Here is a 21,394-nt window from a genome sequence, read left to right as displayed (position 1 = left end):
CCATTACTTTGGCCACCTCATGCGAAGAGCTGACTCATTGGAAAAGACTCTGATGCTGGGAGGGATTAGGGGCAGGAGGAAAAGGGGATGACAGAGGATGAGATGGCTGGATGGCATCACCGACTCGATGTACATGAGTTTGAGTGAACTCCGGGAGTTGGTGATGGACAGGAAGGCCTGGCGTGCTACAATTCATGGGGTCGCAAAGAGTTGGACACGACTGAGTGACTGAACTGAACTGAACTGGTGGCTCAGAGGGTAAAGCGTCTGCCTGCAATGCAGGAAACTTGGGTTCGATTCCTTGGTCCAGAAGATCCCCTGGAGAAGGAAATATCAACCCACTCCAATACCCTTGCCTGGAAAATCCCATGGATAGAGAAGCCTGGTAGGCTACAGTCCATGGGGTTGCAAAGAGTTGGACATGACTGAGAGACTTCACTTTAGCAACTAAATAGGAAGACCAGGAACTCAGGTGCCAAAGAACTTGATTTCAGTCAGACTAAATTCATGTGTTTAAATGTATGGCATACTATAGAAAAAAAAAAAAGATGGACAATATTGACTTTCACAGGAGCCAGAGAAATGCTGACTATACATGATGCTTCAAAGCAGTTAGTTATGAATGTGGGATGTGAGAGTGAGTATGTGTGTGTATAAATGGGAGTCTCTAATGGAATGGTTGTTCAGACTAGTATGGTAAATGAAAGATAATTAAGGTCCAGAGGGAAAACCAATAGTCAAGGGAAAAGTTTGAGTGTATAAAAATCCTTCATTAGCAGTGCATCTGGGTTATTAGAAGGCACTCTGGAAGGGAACGGCACTCCACAGGGATCTGCAAGAGGTTGTCACATCAGATAGGAAGGCAAAAACGGGATGTGGGGACAAGAATTTGAGGATGGCGCTGACTGAGTTGAAACCCGTTCAATTGGTGGACCTGTGACAGAGGGTGGAGACTATTACAAGGCACACTGTAGGTACCTCGTAAACATTATTTAAAGAGTAAATAGATGAACTAGTTAGATACCAGCCTCAGGTTTGCACATGAGAATTTGGTACAAAATTTTAATCTACTTTCCAGAGGCAAGCATGGGTGCTGAAAAAGACTAAAAACTACCATCAGCTTACACTTCTTGTTAAAAAGGAATACCAAGAAATTGGAAGGTGTCAAAGAAAAAGATTTCCAAAATGACAACTAGAAGAAAAACCTTCTCTCTAGGTTTACATGATGTGTGTGAGCAAAAGCAGGGGTGGGTCAAGAAGAAAGAAGTGAAATGGGTTATTTTCACCTTAATGGGCATTAATGTGCAATAGGGGTGTTCATAGGTTGCCGAAGCTTGGTCCTGGCTTATCTGGTGATTCCTGGTAGAGGATGAAGTCTTAAGTCTTCCACATAACATTTTAAGCTTAGAAAAATTTGGATGTTTGAATTCTAGGCTATTAAAATGGGTGAAACTAGTAAAGCTATCTTGGAATTAAAACTAAGGCAAGTTCCTTTTTGGTTAATAGCCAGATGATGTTGGAAATTCTATCAGATACTTAGAAGCTATCAAGGATACTCAATATGAGAAAAGCTTGCATTATAACATTCCTAACTCATCAGTTTAATATATTTTGGATTTAGTTACACTGGGTATTATGTTTTTAATTTAAAATTTAATCACTATAAAAATAATGAAATGAAAGACATACCAATGAAATTTCACTCACCCAATCAAGCAGCTTTATTTCCATGGTTCCCTCCTTTCTTCTTTCTCTCTCTCTCTCAACATAATTTCCTGTGGTGGCTTGATTTTCCATTGAATATTTATAATTGGTTAAAATATTCCCCCACTAGTATTTCTTTCCTCCTCTCTCCTTTATATGTAATTAAAAATAAATATCTTTATCCATTTTCTTCATTTTACATAATTTCAAAGCTTATAAATGACAATATTTGTATTATATAAACATTTTTACAGCCCTTGGAATCTACTGCCAAATTTGGAACAGTCCTCTGGAAAATAGCCACAAGTGACAGTAATAAATAATGGCCAATTTTTTTTTCCAACTTTAGGAACTCTTGAGTGTTACAAATGATGCATTCATATTTGGCAATTAAGTGTAAAAAAGTTATTTGTATTTCTTTGGTAACTAGAAGGTTGGATGGTAAATCTAGTAAAATTTAATTCATTCTCTCTTTGCAAGTGTGTATTACTTGAATCGTGATCCATAGCATGACAATGAAATTACGTGAATGTTGATGTCAAAAGACCTGGCCTTGAAATCTACTTTGCCTTCTTTTGTGACTGTTTTCTAGACTCCTCCACTAAACTATATGCAAGATCAGAGAAAGAAAATTGTCTTATCTAGTTTTGAAATGGCTAGCATTTAGTTCAGTCTCTATTACTAGCAGGAGGTCAAAAAATGTCTACTTATTTGAATTCAGGTGACTTACATAATTTCTCTGCAATGAAAGGAATCTAAAAGGTAACAGGTAAGATCTCAATCCTTCATGTTCATTCCTTTTCTATATTCCTATATATTCTATATTTCTATATTTTCTTGGGCTCCAAAATCACTGTGGATGGTGACTGCAGCCATGAAATTAAAAGATGTTTGCTCCTTGGAAGAAAAGCTATGACAAACCTAGACAGTATATTAAAAAGCAGAGATATTACTTTGCCAACAAAGGTCCGTTTAGTCAAGGCTATGGTTTTTCCAGAAGACATATATGGTTGTGAGAGTTGGAGCATAAAGAAGGCTGAGCACCAAAGAATTGATGCTTTTGAACTGTGGTATTGGAGAAGACTCTTGAGAGTCCCTTGGACAGCAAGGAGATCAAACCAGTCAATCCTAAATGAAATCAACCACAAATATTCTTTGGAAGTACTGGTGCTGAAGCTGAAGCTCCAGTACTTTGGTCACCTGATGTTGAGACCCGATTCATTGGAATGGACTCTGATGGTGGGAGGGATTGGGGGCAGGAGGAGAAGGGGATGACAGAGGATGAGAGGGTTGGATGGCATCATGGACTCAATGGACATGAGTTTGAGCATGCTCCGGGAGTTGGTGATGGAACAGAAGCCTGGTGTGCTGCAGTCCATGGGGTCTCAGAGAGTCAGACAGGACTGAGCAACTGAATAACAAAGGACCTCAATCCTTCCTGTTCATTCCTTTTCTATGAGTTATTTGTTAATATCAGTGGTAGGTTTTCCCTGTGTTTCTCATATGGACTGTTTTCTACTTTCTTTTGTATGAGATCTTTACGTGGTATAGTTATCAAAACTTTGTGTCACTGACAAATGCTACACTTTTTACATGCCTGTTCAGTAATACCTTTAATAATATTATAAGTCAAAGAAAACTTCAGTTTAAATGCTGATACATATAAATTACATGCAAATTAACTTGGACAGAATGCCCAATTTCATAGCATTTAGTGGAACTAAAAAAAATGATTCAACTCTCCAGTTATCTTTTATTTAGTTAGTTTTAAACCTTGGAAACAAGGAGATGAATTAAACGTGCTCCTCTGTTCATGATGTGTCATTGCTATTGTTTTGGACAAGGTTCTATTCTTCATTTTCTTTCCATTCATAACAAATCTCTCCTCCATGCTCACCCATTGACACCAACTATGATGTATAAGATATATACCCTTAAGCATGTCTTAATTTTGTCATTTTCTTTATATAGTTCATCTGGATTGCTGATTATTTATTCCCCCTAATATTTATATCTGTATTATACTGTAAGTAGTATCCATTAATTATATAATTTTTTCAGTTCAGTTCAGTTCGGTCACTCAGTCATGTCCAACTCTTTGCGACCCCATGAATCACAGCACGCCAGGCCTTCTGTCCATCACCAACTCCCAGAGTTCACTCAAACTCATGTCCATTAAATCAGTGATGCCATCTAGCCATCTCATCCTCTGTCATCCCCTTCTCCACCTGACCCCAATGCCTCCCAGGATCAGGGTCTTTTCCAATGAGTCAGCTCTTCGCATGAGGTGGCCAAAGTATTGGAGTTTCAGCTTTAGCATCAGTCCTGCCAAAGAACACCCAGGACTGACCTCCTTTAGGATGGACTGGTTAGATCTCCTTGCAGTCCAAGGGACTCTCAAGAGTCTTCTCCAACACCACAGTTCAAAAGCATCAATTCTTCAGCGCTCAGCTTTCTTCAGAGTCCAACTCACATACCTACATGACCACTGGAAAAATCAAAGCCTTGACTAGATGGACCTTTGTTGGCAAAGTAATATCTCTGCTTTTTTTTTTTTTTTAATTAATTTATTTATTTTTTTACTTTACAATATTTGTATTGGTTTTGCCATACATCAACATGCATCTGCCATGGGTGTACACATGTTCCCCATCCTGAACCCCCCGCCCATCTCCTCCCCATACCATCCCTCTGGGTCATCCCAGTGCACCAGCCCCAAGCTTCCTGTATCCTGCCTCGAACCTGGACTGGCAATTCATTTTTTATATGCTATTATACATGTTTTAATGCCATACTCCCAAATCATCCCCCCACCCTCTCCCACAAAGTCCAAAAGACTGTTCTATACATCTGTGTCTCTTTTGCTGTCTCGCATACAAGGTTGTCATTACCATCTTTCTAAATTCCGCATATATGCATTAGTATACTGTATTGGTGTTTTTCTTTCTGGCTTACTTCACTCTGTATAATAGGCTCCAGATTCATCCACCTCATTAGAAGTGATTCAAATGTATTCTTTTTAATGGCTGAGTAATACTCCATTGTGTATATGTACCACTGCTTTCTTATCCATTCATCTGCTGATGGACATCTAGGTTGCTTCCATGTCCTGGCTATTATAAACAGTGCTGCGATGAACATTGGGGTACACGTGTCTCTTTCCCTTCTGGTTTCCTCAGTGTGTATGCCCAGCAGTGGGATTGCTGGGTCATATGGCAGTTCTATTTCCAGTTTTTTAAGGAATCTCCACACTGTTCTCCATAGTGGCTGTACTAGTTTGCATTCCCACCAACAGTGTAAGAGGGTTCCCTTTTCTCCACACCCTCTCCAGCATTTATTGCTTGTAGACTTTCGGATCGCAGCCATTGTGACTGGCATGAAATGGTACCTCATTGTGGTTTTGATTTGCATTTCTCTGATAATGAGTGATGTTGGGCATCTTTTCATGTGTTTGTTAGTCATCTGTATGCCTTCATTGGAGAAATTCTATTTAGTTCTTTGGCAAACATTATCCTCAATGGTGAAAAATTGAAAACATTTCGCCTAAAGACAGGAACAAGACAAGGGTGCCCACTCTCACAACTACTATTCAACATAGTTTTGGAAGTTTTGGCCACAGCAATCAGAGCAGAAAAAGAAATAAAAGGAATCCAGATTGTAAAAGAAGAAGTAAAACTCTCACTGTTTGCAGATGACATGATCCTCTATGTAGAAAACCCTAAAGCCTCCATCGGAAAATTACTAGAGCTAATCAATGAATATAGTAAAGTTGCAGGATATAAAATCAACACACAGAAATCCCTTGCATTCCTATACACTAATACTGAGAAAATAGAGAAATTAAGGAAACAATTCCATTCACCATTGCAACGAAAAGAATAAAATACTTAGGAATATATCTACCTAAAGAAACTAAAGACCTATATATAGAAAACTATAAAACACTGGTGAAAGAAATCAAAGAGGACACTAATAGATGGAGAAATATACCATGTTCATGGATTGGAAGAATCAATATAGTGAAAATGAGTATACTACCCAAAGCAATCTGTAGATTCAATGCAATCCCTATCAAGCTACCAATGGTATTTTTCACAGAGCTAGAACAAATAATTTCACAATTTTTATGGAAATACAAAAAAACCTCGAATAGCCAAAGCGATCTTGAGAAAGAAGAATGGAACTGGAGGAATCAACTTGTCTGACTTCAGGCTCTACTACAAAGCCACAGTCATCAAGACAGTATGGTACTGGCACAAAGACAGAAATATAGATCAATGGAACAAAATAGAAAGCCCAGAGATAAACCCACACACCTATGGACACCTTATCTTTGACAAGGGAGGCAAGAATATACAGTGGAGAAAAGACAGTCTCTTTAACAAGTGGTGCTGGGAAAACTAGTCAACCACTTGTAAAAGAATGAAACTAGAACACTTTCTAACACAATACACAAAAATAAACTCAAAATGGATTAAAGATCTAAATATAAGACCAGAAACTATAAAACTCTTAGAGGATAACATGGGCAAAACACTCTCCGACATACATCACAGTAGGATACTCTATGACCCACCTCCCAGAATATTGGAAATAAAAGCAAAAATAAACAAATGGGATCTAACTAAAATTAAAAGCTTCTGCACAACAAAACAAACTATAAGCAAGGTGAAAAGACAGCCTCCAGAATGGGAGAAAATAATAGCAAATGAAGCAACTGACAAACAACTAATATCAAAAATATACAAGCAACTCCTGCAGCTCAATTCCAGAAAAATAAATGACCCAATCTCTGCTTTTTAATATACTGTCTAGGTTGGTCATAACTTTCCTTCCAAGGAGTAAGCGTCTTTTAATTTCATGGCTGCAATCACCATCTGCAGTGATTTTGGAGCCCCCAAAAATACAGTCTGACACTGTTTCCACGGTTTCCCCATCTATTTCCCATGAAGTGAAGGGACCAGATGCCATGATCTTCGTTTTCTGAATGTTGAGCTTTAAGCCAACTCTTTCACTCTCCTCTTTCACTTTCATCAAGAGTCTTTTTAGTTCCTCTTCACTTTCTGCCATAAGGGTGGTGTCATCTGCATATCTGAGGTTATTGATATTTCTTCTGGCAATCTTGACTCCAGCTTGTGCTTCTTCCAGCCCAGCATTTCTCATGATATACTCTGCATATAAGTTAAATAAGCACGGTGACAATATACAGCCTTGACGTATTCCTTTCCTGATTTGGAACCAGTCAGTTGTTCTGTGTCCAGTTCTAACTGTTGCTTCCTGACCTGCATATAGGTTTCTCAAGAGGCAGGTCAAGTGGTCTGGTATTCCCACCTCTTTCAGAATTTTCCACAGTTTATTGTGATCCACACAGTCAAAGGCTATGGCATAGTCTATCAAGCATAAATAGATGTTTTTCTGGAACTCTCTTGCTTTTTCGATGGTCCAGCAGATGTTGGCCATTTGATCTCTGGTTCCTCTGCTTTTTCTAAAACCAGCTTGAATATTTGGAAGTTCACAGTTCACATATAGCTGAAGCCTGGCTTGGAGAATTTTGAGCATTACTTTACTAGCTTGTGAGATGAGTGCAATTGTGTGGTAGTTTGAGCATTCTTTGGATTGCCTTCCTTTGGGATTGGAATGAAAATGGACCTTTTCCAGTCATGTTGCCACTGCTGAGTTTTCCAAATTTGCTGGCATATTGAGTGTAGCACTTTCACAGCATCATCTTTCAGGATTTGAAATAGCTCCACTGGAATTCCATCACCTCCACTAGCTTTGTTCATAGTGATGCTTTCTAAGGCCCAATTGACTTCACGTTCCAGGATGTCTGGCTGTAGGTGAGGGATCACAATATGCCACAAAGAAACCAGCAACTGTGTCTTGCTACCAATAGAAAGTAACTGACCATTATATAGCTCCTGTGTTAATGCATGCAGCCCTCTAGGTGAAAATATATCATCAAAAAAGTGTTACACAGAGAGATATGAGAGATAACATTTCCGGTGGCTGGTCAAGCACCTTTCAGGAGGTGACCAGTATCACTTATCTCCTAAGTGGCTTTTGCATCCTTTAACTACAGAGTTCTTCTAGGTTTCTAGTTGAAACATTTAACAATACACAGCTCTATGAGCTCATCTTTAACAGTGCCATTAGCTGACTGCCTGATAAGATTAACTTCTTTATCTGTATGTGAAGTTATTTAATATCCTCCTTAGAATCACCCTGACCTATGCAACTATGGATGCTGAGATTTGATTTTTGCCTCCCATTAATTTACTTTCAAGATGCTAACAGAGTAATGAAATGTGTATCCATATAGAATAATCAAATAGAGAACCTAGAGCCTATTCATATTCATGATTTAAACAGAACAAGTAAGTGTATTAATTTCCAAATGCTTCTCTGCTGCTGCTAAGTCGCTTCAGTCGTGTCCGACTCTGTGCGACCCCATAGACGGCAGCCCACCAGGCTCCGCCATCCCTGGGATTCTCCAGGCAAGAACACTGGAGTGGGTTGCCATTTCCTTCTCCAATGCATGAAAGTGAAAAGTGAAAGTGAAGTCACTCATTCGTGTCCTACTCTTAGCGATCCCATGGACTGCAGCCCACCAGGCTCCTCCGTCCATGGGATTTTCCAGGCAAGAGTACTGGAGTGGGGTGCCATTGCCTTCTCCGCTAGGTTGCCACAAACACAGTGGCTAAAAACAACACAAATTTATTATGTTACAGCACTAGAGGACTGAAGTCTAAAATGAGTCAGCAAGGCTGCATCCTTTCTGGAAGCTCCAGGGGAGAATGTTTTCTGAACTTTTCCAGCATTCAGAGGCTGCCCACATTCCTTGGCTTATGGCCTGTTCTTCCTGTGTCAGTCTGACCTCTGCTTTTATCATCACATCTCTCTCTGATTCTGATCCTCCCACCTCCCCTTGTGATTAGATCAGACCACTGAAATAAGCCAGGATAATTTCCTCATCTCAAAGTCCTTAACATTATCATATCTGAAAAGTCACTTTAGTTAGAGAAGGTAATGTATTCACAGGGTCCTGGAATTAGATTCTGGACATCTCTGGAGGCTACTCTTCTGCCTACTATAGTAAACAGTGCCAAATCTAGTATTTTGTGTGTGTGCATGACAGCAAAAAAAAAAAAAAAAACTATTGCCACTTCTCATCTCAACTGTAGATGGATCATTCAACACCTTAATATCCAAGGTGCAGATGATAAAATAGTGTTTTATTATTTAGAACAGTGGGAAGTACATCAACTTCTGAGTCAGAAAGTCTTCTTTTAATATACTGAATTTTCCACTCAACTGTAATCATTGACAAGTTATTTAACTTCCCTGATCTTTAGTTCTATAATCTCTAAGAGCAATAATGTTCATCTTGCAAATTATAAATAGTTTTACCTTATCAGTTATGAAGACTAAATAAATAAGTGTGTTTAAACGTCCTGACACTTTGAATGTGGCATGGTACTTGATAAATTTGTGTCTGCTTTTATTAAAACTATAATCATCATCAAGTCAGATGCTCCAGTATCCCAACTTTTCCTCCTTGTCTTTATTTCCTCAAAGAGGGTCCCTTTTTTCTTATTTCCAGAAATATTGTCAAGAATACTGGCATGCTTTTCCCAAGTGAGAAATCTGTAACCTAACCACACTGTAGGTGCTGGACAGCACACCAGGGCTCCTGCCTCTCATCACAGCACAAAGGCTGTAGAGTGCTCACCCTCCAGCCAGGATCACCTGGCCACCGCTCCCCTGCTTTACACAAGCCTTCCTGCTCCCCAACTGCTAAATAGGGACATGATTTCATTTTTAGCTCATAAAAATACTGAATTATAACTGCATGTAGTGGTTTATCCCAGTTAATAATGGGATGTGGCATATGTATTTGTTAATGCATTTATTTCTATCAATTATATAGATATAGACACACAGTGATGTGTTCAGGACAGAGTCTGTCTAAATTTCAAATGGGAATTACTCATTCCTTCTCAATGATTAACCCATTGATTGACTGCGAAATCTGTTAAAAATCGATCCTAATTTGCTGCTGCTGCTGCTAAGTCGCTTCAGTCGTGTCCGACTCTGTGCGACCCCATTAACGGCAGCCCACCAGGCTCCCCTGTCCCCGGGATTCTCCAGGCAAGAACACTAGAGTGGGTTGCCATTTCCTTCTCCAATGTGTAAAAGTGAAAGTGAAGTTGCTCAGTCGTGTCCGACTCTTAGTGACCCCATGGACTGCAGCCTACCAGGCTCCTCCATCCATGAGATTTTCTAGGCAAGATCCTAGTTTATTTCTTAGCAAATGGTAATCTAAACTATTAATTGCAAAAAGCAGATAGGATTTAGGCAAAAATTAGTCTACAAATAATTATGATAAAAACTAACTTTATAGTCAAGAACCAATTGATAAGCAAACCATACAAGTTTTAAAATGCTATCTTTTTTTAAACTTTTTATTTTATATTGGAGTATAGCCAATTTGTGCTGCCCAGGTAGCACTAGTGGTAAAGAACCCACCTGCCAAAGCAGGAGACATAAGGGACACAGGTTGAATCACTGGGTTAGGAATGATCCCTTGGAGGACAGCATGGCAATGCAGTCCTGTATTCTTGCCTGGAGAATCCCATGGACAGAGGAGCCTGGCATGCTATAGTCATGGGGTGGCAAAGAGTTGGGCGTGACTGAAGCAATTTAGTAGGCAAGCACATAGCCATTAGCAATGTTGTGATAGTTTCAGGTGGATAGTAAAGGGACCCAGCCATACATATACATGTATCCATTCTCCCCCAAGTCTGCTCCCATCTACGCTGCCACATAATATAACATTTAACAGTTCTCTGTTAAAACGCCATCTTTTAGTTGCAAGTCTCACCAAATGCCTATCAGAATTTCTTGTAATTATGAGATCAAAAGAAAAGGTTCTTGTGGTGTGTATATATATATATATATAAACATCATCACATTTGGTTAAAACAGATTTATTTCATTCACCCATCTCCTTCCTTTCAACTTTTTTCTCACTTTTTAATGAGCTGGCTGCACTCCACATATTAGTTGATGACTCTGTCAAGTCTGTAACCAGGCCAGAAAGCAGAACCACATTAGGGACTTTAATTCAGCAAACTAGTCACTGAGTTTTCAGAAAAGCTGAAAACTTGGGAAGATGAGGTACCTAGAGATAGCTTGTCTGCAAGAAATGGCTGTACCCCCTAAAACTAGAGGTATGAAATAAAGAAGAGATGATGACATCAGAGTCCAGGAGCCACGCTCAGTAGGGAGCTGAAACCCCAGTGAAAGTACTTCCAGAGAGACCACCAGATGAGCCCATAGAAGCGGCTATCAGTTGCAAGCTGGAACTGTGGAAGAGGGCCCACCGGCAGGAGCTAGACCCATGATATGGGGTTGCAGGTGGGACTGAGACCATAAATAAAGAATTGGTGGCAAGTTAGGGCTGTCTGTTATAGAAAGGACTTGAATCATGGAAGAAGAGCCACTGCTGAAGATTCATCCTGAAGCAGAGAGATGGAGAATTAGACTTACGGCCCTTCCCTTGCTTTGGAACAACAGAACTTAGATTGACTGAACATACCAAACATAAGATGGGCAATGGGACCCAAGAAGTGTAGTTTTCAAATATCCCTCTCTGCTGTAGAGAGAAGAACACAGAGAGGAGAGAGGAGTGGTGCGGGAAGAAAGCACAATTGAAAATAAACGTGTGTGTGTACTCAGTCATGTCCAACTCTTTGTGACTGCATGGACCGTAGCCCACCCAGCTCCTCTGTCCATGGGATTTCCCAGGCAAGAATACTGGAGTGGGTTGCTATTTCCTTCTCCAGAGGATCTTCCTCGGCCCAAGGATCAAACCCGCGTCTCTTGTGTCTCCTGCACTGGTGTGGATTCTTTACCACTAGCACCACTTGGGAAGTGCGGAAAATAAATAGTCATGGGCAAAATAGCTAGAACTAGGATTCAGAGAAGATAACAGTAGGTATTAACCTTTTGGGGGATTCAACCAACTCCAGTATTCTTGTCTGGGAGATGCCAAGGACAGAGGAGTCTGGGGGGCTACAGTCCATGCGATCACAAAGAGTTGAACACAACTGACATGCACACACATATGTTAACTTTTTTTTTTTTTAAGAGTCATCTTATGGCTAACAAACACATGAAAAGATGCTCAACATCACTCATTATCAGAGAAATGCAAATCAAAACCACAATGAGGTACCATTTCATGCCAGTCAGAATGGCTGCAATCCAAAAGTCTACAAGCAATAAATGCTGGAGAGGGTGTGGAGAAAAGGGAACCCTCTTACACTGTTGGTGGGAATGCAAACTAGTACAGCCACTATGGAGAACGGTGTGGAGATTCCTTTAAAAACTGGAAATAGAACTGCCCTATGATCCAACAATCCCACTGCTGGGCATACACACTGAGGAAACCAGAAGAGAAAGAGACACGTGTACCCCAATGTTCATTGCAGCACTGTTTATAATAGCCAGGACATGGAAGCAACCTAGATGTCCATCAGCAGATGAATGGATAAGAAAGCAGTGGTACATATATACAATGGAGTATTACTCAGCCATTAAAAAGAATACATTTGAATCAGTTCTAATGAGGTGGATGAAACTGGAGCCTATTATACAGAGTGAAGTAAGCCAGAAAGAAAAACACCAATACAGTATACTAATGCATATATATGAAATTTAGAAAGATGGTAACAATAACCCTGTGTACGAGACAGCAAAAGAGACACTGATGTATAGAACAGTCTTATGGACTCTGTGGGAGAGGGAGAGGGTGGGAAGATTTGGGAGAATGACATTGAAACATGTATAATATCATGTATGAAACAAGTCACCAGTCCAGGTTCGAAGCACGATACTGGATGCTTGGGGCTGGTGCACTGGGATGACCCAGAGGGATGGTATGGGGAGGGAGGAGGGAAGAGGGTTCAGGATGGGGAACACATGTATACCTGTGGCGGGTTCATTTCGATATTTGGCAAAACTAATACAATATTGTAAAGTTTAAAAGTAAAATAAAATTTTTAAAAAAAAGTCATCTTAAACTGTTGTGATTTGCTCTATTGTTTATTATTTGCCACCGTCCTGTGGAAATGATTGCTAACGTGCTCTAATGTGCATTGGCATCATGATTATTCATTTATCTAAGTATTGGATATAAACCTTCCACTGTTCTGAGAAGTATTCAGGTGCCATCCACAAAAATTCACCTAGGCCACTTTCATGCACTGGGGCACTGACCATTCAAGCCTGGCCTATTCGTTAACTGCCCCATCTTGATATGCAGACCGTCACATTATCCATCCTCTTCTCAACTCTAAGAAAATATGCACACGACCATCGTCACCAAAATTAATAACTACATTCACATATCCTGTATCAGGGCTCAGAACAATTGTGAAGAATCAGGAACTGGATTTTGTGCCATTTTTCCAGAAAGGAAAAGCAAAAATCAGAGATTTTGACTAGCTTTATTCAAGTCAAACAACTAAAAGCAAGTAGTAGATATAAAATTTGATACTATGAACTAAAATACTTTGTCCTCTTTGTCTGTGCCCCCATGTTAAAATATGTAATTAACTCCAGTTATAGTCTAGTAACCTCAAGATCCAGAAGTTGGTTACAAAGTTAATTAAATAAGTGACAGTGGTTGGGGTACTTCAGTGGCATTATGAAGCGGCATCTACCATCATGAACAATTTTGGCTTTTGAGAAAACATGGGGTCGTTTCTTTACAGACAAAAGATAGAACACCAACTTTACTGATAATATACTGATTATATGAATTCAATCTGAGAAACAAATGATTGCTATAGAAAAAATAATAACCTCATTAGAAGAAAATATTTGCCTTCTAGTTAAGCATGGTCAAATAACTGACGTAGCACTTATTCATGCATTGGAGAAGGAGATGGCAACCCAGTCCAGGGACAGGGAGCCTGGTGGGCTGCGGTCTATGGGGTCGCACAGAGTTGGACACGACTGAAGCGACTTAGCAGCAGCAGCAGCAGCAGCAGCACTTATTAGCCTTTATTCATTCTTCCCTTCCTTAGATTACCACATCAATATCTCTAATTTTGTGAGTCACAGGATTTATTAAAAGCCATTTGTGTTCTTTAGATATCTTTAGTATATTTTTCTTTACCATCTGAGACACCAGGGAAGCATAGTAAATTTTTCTAAATAACCGTGAAAGAAAGAAAAGTCATATTATTTTTGCTTCTCCAAAGTTAATTTGATCTCCTCTTTTATCTTGCAGAAAAATGCATTCTTTTATCCATATGATAATTCTGTTTACCGTAGCATATGATGTCACAATTCAATCCAAAAAGACAGCATTTTATTTAAATGTAACTATTATTTCTTCTGCATTTTCCTCTCCTTGGTATTAGAATAAAGGTGTCATTTGAACCATGCAGCCTCATTTTTGTAGTAATGAAATAAAACTCATATTTTAAGGTAAGACAAGAAAAATTTATATATAAAATTTTGCTCTGCCCATTTGGGCCTTCTCCCTCTTCTCAAGTGTGCACTTTGCATCTGCATTAGGCATTAACCAAACCTTCCCAACAGCAGAAATACCAGTTCAACCATCATCATCCACTTTTCTTCTTCTGGAGCCAGCTATGTAATCTCTTAAAAGATAAGTTTACTTACTTATGACTGTATTAATGTAACTATGAATACTACTTGTATTCTGCCTATTTTACAAGATTAAGTCTTACACTAACAAGTGTGTGACTCTGCCTCTGATAAAAATGATAACTAGGCAACTTGAAATGATTAATTAAATATATAGTTCTGCAAGATAAATGGCCATAATAATGTAGTTCCATATACCGGAAGAATCAACAAGAGGAAACAGACCATTTCTTGGACCATAACTGATTAGGAAGACAGGTGTTCCACAGGCTTTTGGCTACTACTAACAGGGCCTAGTCCTGGGCTGCTGTGCCCCCTTCCAGGGGGTTTTCCTGACCCAGGAATGGAAACCCAGGTCTCTTACATCTCCTGCATTGGCAGGTGGGTTCTTTACTACTAGCGCCACCTGGGAAGTCCAACAGCAAATTAAAAGGACTACCAAAGAAATCCATGTTCAACCTGGTAATGAGCTTTCTTAGCACCATGGAACAAATCAGTCACAAAATGCCTCCAAAACCTCGGCCAAAATTAAGACTGGAAGAGAGGGAATTGTAAAAGAATACTGCCTACTGTCCAGTTCTGGAAGAATCAATTCATTAGCCTCTGCCAGTCACTGGACTACATCCTGCACCACTCTGAAAGGAATTTAGAGCAAAGATCAGGATGAGACACTTTGCATTCTGGGGAAAATGGCAGAACTGGCCTTTAGATAGTTAGATATTTGTAGGAGAAAATATTATGAACCCAATTTCTTGCATCTTCTTATACTTAGAAAAGCACTAAAACTCTGAACTAAGATACTAAGATACCCAATAAGTAGTCACTATCTACCAAGATAATGAACCTTGCTTTCATGTATCCCTTCACCAAAGTCACATATATACTGACCTCATACTCATGTGGACTCAAATAAAATTTTCCATTTCTTTCTTAGATTGACTATAGATTAATTTTTTTTGTCAACAGCAACTATCATAAAACTAAAATAATTATATGTATATAGTGAACACACAAACTGATGTACATGTTTTTGTGTGTGTATATACATATACGTGTGTTTAGTCAGTAAATCATGTCTGACTCTTTTGTGACCCCATGGACTGTAGCGTGCCAGGCTCTTTTATCCATGGGATTTCCCAGGCAAAAATACTGGACTGGATTGCCATTTCCTTCTCCAGGGGGTCTTCCGGACCCAGGGATTGAACCTGCATCTCCTACATCACAGACATATTCTTTACTGCTGAGCCACTAGGAAAGTCCATATATACATATATACACATATATATTTGTGTGCATGTATATCTTTCAACTGGATGTACACACTTATGTTTACCATTGCCTATGCTGCTGCTGCTGCTAAGTCACTTCAGTCATGTCCGACTCTGTGCGACCCCATAGACGGCAGCCCACCAGGCTCCACTGTCCCTGGGATTCTCCAGGCAAGAACACTGGGGTGGGTTGCCATTTCCTTCTCCAATGCATGAAAGTGAAAAGTGAAAGTGAAGTTGCTCATTGCCTATAAATGAGTACAAATAGCAGAGAACAGACATGCTGGAAAGTAGATATATCATATATGTATAAACAGGAATGTGAAGACAAAAGGATATTTATTAATAAATACTTATGTACTCCTGTGTGGATATTTACAAACCATAAGGTCTATAGTCTGATATATGATTTCTCATATTAAATTCACCTTGCATTTCCTCTGAGACTGCAGAACAGTGTGTGTGTGAGGGAGACAGAGAAATAGAGAAACACCTTAGCATGGTTACCGCAGCAGATCGAAATTGGGAATTTATTATAGAGAATGGGAAGTTTTTATCTGAGACATTTTGACTCAGTACACCAAGGGAAAAAAATTCATGAAAAATTCAAAGACAACTACACTGAGGACCAAATTATCAAAGTCTGGGGCGAAAGACCAGAGACTTGGCTAGCCAGAGGTCTGTAATTGCTCACTCAAACAGAAACCACGATGTATTGGTCCAGAAAAAGAGGGACTGCATCTTTCCTCTCTTGACCTTTTGGCCCCAATTTCATTCTTCTTCCCTTTGGGTCTCCTTTTGAAGTGTGAAGAGTGCTCATTTGTTTGTTTTCACTGTGGTCTCACAAGAAACAGTGGATGCAGAGAAGTAGCCCGACAGCAAAACATGAAGTACTGTTGATGAAAACATGGAGTCTGCCTCTCAAGGTGGTGGCGGAGGGAGGCAGTGGGAGGATGAGAGGTTGAAAACTAGCATTAAAATAGTGCATAGCACGGAGAACTCCGCTCAATGTTATGCGGCAGCCAGAGAGGAGGGAAGCTGCGGGGAGAATGGATGCATGTAAATGCATGGCTGAGTCTGCTGTTCACCCGCAGCTATCACAACATGGTTAATTGGTTATACCCCAATACAAAATTAAAAGGTTTTTAAAAAATAAAATAAAACGGTGCACAGCCACCACATTCCAAATGTAAGATGGAAATACAGGTCTTCACGATAAATTCAAGGACCAATAAAAATAACTATATTCTATAGTCTTGGGCTTTTTCTCTCTTGTTTTACAGTTTAATTTTTTTCTTACTTTCTTACATTTTAAAATTATTCCAGTGTTTTAATGTAAACCAAGGCAATTGATTTTCAAAGGGCAATGGTTACAAATATGCTAATACAATTTAATACTCCCCACAACCCCTACCATATTTATTTTTGAACCAAAGATCCCCCTAGAAAAAATTTTATTCCGTTGGTCTCTTATGGGTTTTTCCCTTCTCTAGCTTCACTAATAATTGCAATTAGAAGAATAAAAGCAAACAGTTATCTTATCCACCAAATAAGGGTCATAAATGGGCATTCATCCAAAGTTTGGGGCAAAAGTCCAGAGACTTGGCTCACCAGAGGCCTGTAATTGCTCAAACAGAAACCACCATGTACTGGCCCAGAAAAAGAGTGGGCCAGTTATGGTAGCTCACTTGGTAAAGAATCTGCCTGTAATGCAGGAGACCTAGGTTCAATCCCTGGATAGGGAAGATCCCCTGGAGAAGAGAATGGCAACCCACTCCAGTATTCTTGCCTCGTGAATTCCATGGACAGAGGAGCCTGGTGAGCTATAGTCCATGAGGTTGCAAAGAATTGGACACAACTGAGCAACTAACACACACACACACAGGCAATCACATGTATTTCTCTAAACCTCACAACAACTCTGTAAGAGGCAATTACTGCCCATTCTCAGTTTTTTAACAAAACACTGGTAAAGGAATGGTAGGTGTTGGGATCTGTAATAGTACAGGCAACGAAGTTAAGGCTATACCAAAGTCTGTGAGGGACATGTTCATCCAGATTTCCTAAGGGAAAAAAAATATAATACAAATCTTACAACTCAATTCAGTGAAGAATCACTACTCAGAGAACTTCTGACCCTGGAATTCCCCTGCTGGTTTATATGTGTGAAATTCTAAGAAATAGGCAACCTTGTTTGTAGCATCCTTACTTGTGTGTGTGTTGAAAAAAAGTGAGGAATTAAACTAAAATATCCACTAAACAATAAATGATCAAATAGATTATGATTCATCTATACATGGAAAGCTATGAAGCTTAAAATTAGATAGGTACATTATTGTAGGGAGGATATCAAGATGACAGAGTAGGACACTGAGCTCACCTCCCCCCATGAACACATCAAAAATGCATCTATGCAAGGAGCAATTCTCATTGAAAACAGACTGGCAGAGGGACTCATACAACCAAGGGTGTAAGGAAAGATCCAAATGGAGTTAGGTAGAAAGGGAAGAGCATCGGTCATGGAAACCTGTATCCCTAGGAGGAAGACACAGACAAGGAAGGGGATTATACCAGCGTGGAGTCCTCCCTGGAGAGTGAGCTGTTCAAACCACAGTGGACACCCCAGCCCTGGGGTCTGACACTGGGAAGACAAGTCCCCCTAGCTAGCTTGAAAACCAGTAGTACAAACACAAGGGCTGTAAAAAATCTAGACTTTTTCTCATGAAGAAATATACATGCTTGCTTTCTGCCGGGAACAAGGCAGAGGAAGCAGAATTAAACTGCCCGGGACTCTGGCTGGTTTCCATGACTACCCTGGGCACCCTGGACCACGCTGAGTGCCCCACTCTGGTCCCTGTGGCTCTGCTGCTGCTCCACACTAGGGCAAAGGCTTCCAGGGCCAAGGAGGGAGCACGGATGGGTGGAAAGAGCCAGCTTGGACCCTGCACAGCTTCCAAACAGAGTGAGAGTGATCATTACTGGCATTCATGGAGGCATTACATCAGAAACAGTCTGGATCTCAAACTGATGTGCCAACACTGTCTCGCCATGAACATCAGACCTCACTGGATGCCTATCCTGGCCCCTCTTGTTCCAGCACTACTCCTTTCTGGGTTGAAAGTGCTATTGCTCAGAGGAGGAAGAGTGCACACTTAGAGGAAATGGAACCCACTTGGATCCAACCGTCAGGTTTCTGCTCCAGAACACTAAGACATGAACCCACCTCAGCAGGGCAGTGTTCACCAGTGAGCATAGGAAAAGCCTTGGCTCGCACCTGGTTCCAGCTCTAGCCCCTCCATCTCCATTCCTACCTCCCACCAATGTGAGAGCTGCCAACTCACCCTCATGGAAGACGTGAACCCTGATCATGTCAGATACAGATCTTCCACCAAAGCCAATGAGCACACGTTGACTACACAGCAATGCTCCCACAAAAGGACACTCCTTCAAGACCAGGGTAGGTAATTATGTCACCTAATTTCATAGAGACAAAGAAAGTTAAGCAAATGATAAGACAGAGGAATTTGTTCCAAAGAAAAGAACAAGAAAAAAGAAAACCTGAAAAAAAAAAAAACTAAAAGAGAAGTACTTTATCAGATAAAGAGTTAAAAGCATTAGTAAAAATAATGCTAACTGAAATAGGGAAAAGAACAGATGAACAGATAATTTTAACAAGGAACTAAAAAATATTTTTTAAGAAATAGAATTAAAGAGTACAATAACAATGACAGAAAAAACACTAGAAGGAATTAATACCAGACTAGGTGATACAAGAGAACTCATAAGTGATCTTAAATTCGGAATAGAAACCGTCCACTTTAGACAGCAAAAATGAAAACAAAAAATGAGAACAATTTAGGGGACAATAGTAACAGTACTAACATTCATATTATAGGGGTCCCAAAAGGAGAAGGGGCTTCCCTGATAGCTCAGTTGGTAAAGAATCCACCTGCAATGCAGGAGACACTGGTTTGGTTCCTGGGTTGGGAAGATCCACTGGAGAAGGGAAAGGCTACCCACTCCAGTGCTCTCAGGCTTCCCTTGTGGCTTAGCTGGTAAATAATCCACCTGCAATGTGGGAGACCTGGGTTTGATCCCTGGTTTGGGAAGATCCCCTGGAGAAGGGAAAGGCTACACATTCCAGTATTCTGGCCTGGAGAATTTCATGGAATTCCATCTAGAAGCTTTCATAAGCCTTTTATCCTTCTCCATCAGAGGGCAGACAGACTGAAAACCACCATCACAGAAAACTAACCAATTGAATCATATGAACCAAAGCCTTGTCTAACTCAATGAAACTATGAGCCATGCCATGTAGGGCCACACAAGAGGGGTGGGTCATCGTGGAGAGTTCTGACAAAATATGATCCACTGGAGAAGGGAATGGCAAACCACTTCAGTATTCCTGCCTTGAGAACACCATGAACAGTGTGTAAAGGCAAAAAGATAGGACACTGAAAGATGAACTCCCCAGGTTGGTAGGTGCCCAGTGTGCTACTTGAGATCAGTGGAGAAATAAATCCAGAAAAATTGAAGAGATGGAGACAAAGCAAAAACAACACCCAGTTGTGGATGTGCCTAGTGACAGAAGCAAGGTCCAATGTTATAAAGAGCAATACTGCATAGGAACCTGGATGGTTAGGTCCATGAATCAAGGCAAATTGAAAAAGATCAAACAGGAGATGGCAAGAGTGAACATCAACATTTTAGGAATCAGCAAACTAAAATGGACTGGAATGGGTGAATGTAACACAGATGACCATTATATCTACTACTGTGGGCAAGAATCCCTTAGAAGAAATGCAGTAGCCATCATAGTCTACAAAGAAGTCCAAAATGCAGTACTTGGATGCAGTCTCAAAAATGAGAGAATGATCTCTGTTCATTTCCAAGGCAAACCATTCAATATCATGGTAATCCAAGTCTATGCCCCAACCAGTAATGCTGAAGAAGCTGAAGTTGAATGGTTCTATGAAGACCTACAAGACTTTCTAGAATTAACACCCCCAAAAAATGTCCTTTTCATTATAGGGGACTGGAATGCAAAAGTAGGAAGTCAAGAAACATCTGGAGTAACAGGCAAATCTGGCCTTGGAGTACAGAATGAAGCAGGGCAAAGGCTAATAGAGTTCTGCCAAGAGAACGCACTGGTCATAGAAAACACCCACTTCCAACAACACAAGATGAGACTCTACACATGGACATTACCAGATGGCAAACACCAAAATCAGGTTGATTACATTCTTTGCAGCCAAAGATGGAAAAGCTCAATACAGTCAGCAAAAACAAGAACAGAAGCAGACTGTGGCTCAGATCATGAACTCCTTATTGCCAAATTTAGACTGAAATTGAAGAAAGTAGGGAAAACCACTAGACCATTCAGGCATGACCTAAATCAAATCTCTTATGATTATACAGTGGAAGTGAGAAATAGATTTAAGGAACTAGATCTGATAGAGTGCCTGATGAACTATGGATGGAGGTTTGTGACATTGTACAGGAGACAGGGAGCAAGACCATGCCCAAGAAAAAGAAAGGAAATAAAGCAAAATGGCTGTCTAAGGAGGCTTTACAAATATCTGAGAAAAGAAGAGAAGTGATAGGCAAAAGAGAAAAGGAAAGATATACCCATCTGAATGCAGAATTTCAAAGAATAGCAAGCTTCTTATCTCTCCTTCTATTCTTTGAAATTCTGCATTCAGATGGGTATATCTTTCCTTTTCTCCTTTGCCTATCACTTC

General features: G+C 40.1%; 1 long non-coding RNA gene across 13 annotated transcripts in view; it reads right to left on the bottom strand.

Moving 5' to 3' along the window:
• Positions 1-16,156: 16,156 nt before the first annotated feature.
• The window catches only part of LOC129649869 (uncharacterized), a 326,398-nt gene continuing 321,160 nt past the window's right edge, over positions 16,157-21,394 (bottom strand). For 12 of the 13 annotated variants that reach the window (XR_008713323.1, XR_008713324.1, XR_008713326.1 and 9 more), the window contains 2 exons: positions 18,995-19,127; positions 16,157-16,691 (listed from right to left, as the gene is read on the bottom strand). This is a non-coding gene — a long non-coding RNA (uncharacterized LOC129649869). The remainder of the gene's footprint in view (positions 16,692-18,994; positions 19,128-21,394) is intronic. The other variant, XR_008713320.1, reaches the window with a different exon arrangement.

Source organism: Bubalus kerabau, chromosome 4, assembly GCF_029407905.1.
Source record: "Bubalus kerabau isolate K-KA32 ecotype Philippines breed swamp buffalo chromosome 4, PCC_UOA_SB_1v2, whole genome shotgun sequence".
Lineage (NCBI taxonomy): Eukaryota > Metazoa > Chordata > Mammalia > Artiodactyla > Bovidae > Bubalus > Bubalus kerabau.
Note: the sequence above shows the minus strand (reverse complement) of the source record. Positions and strands in the feature narration are given on the sequence as shown.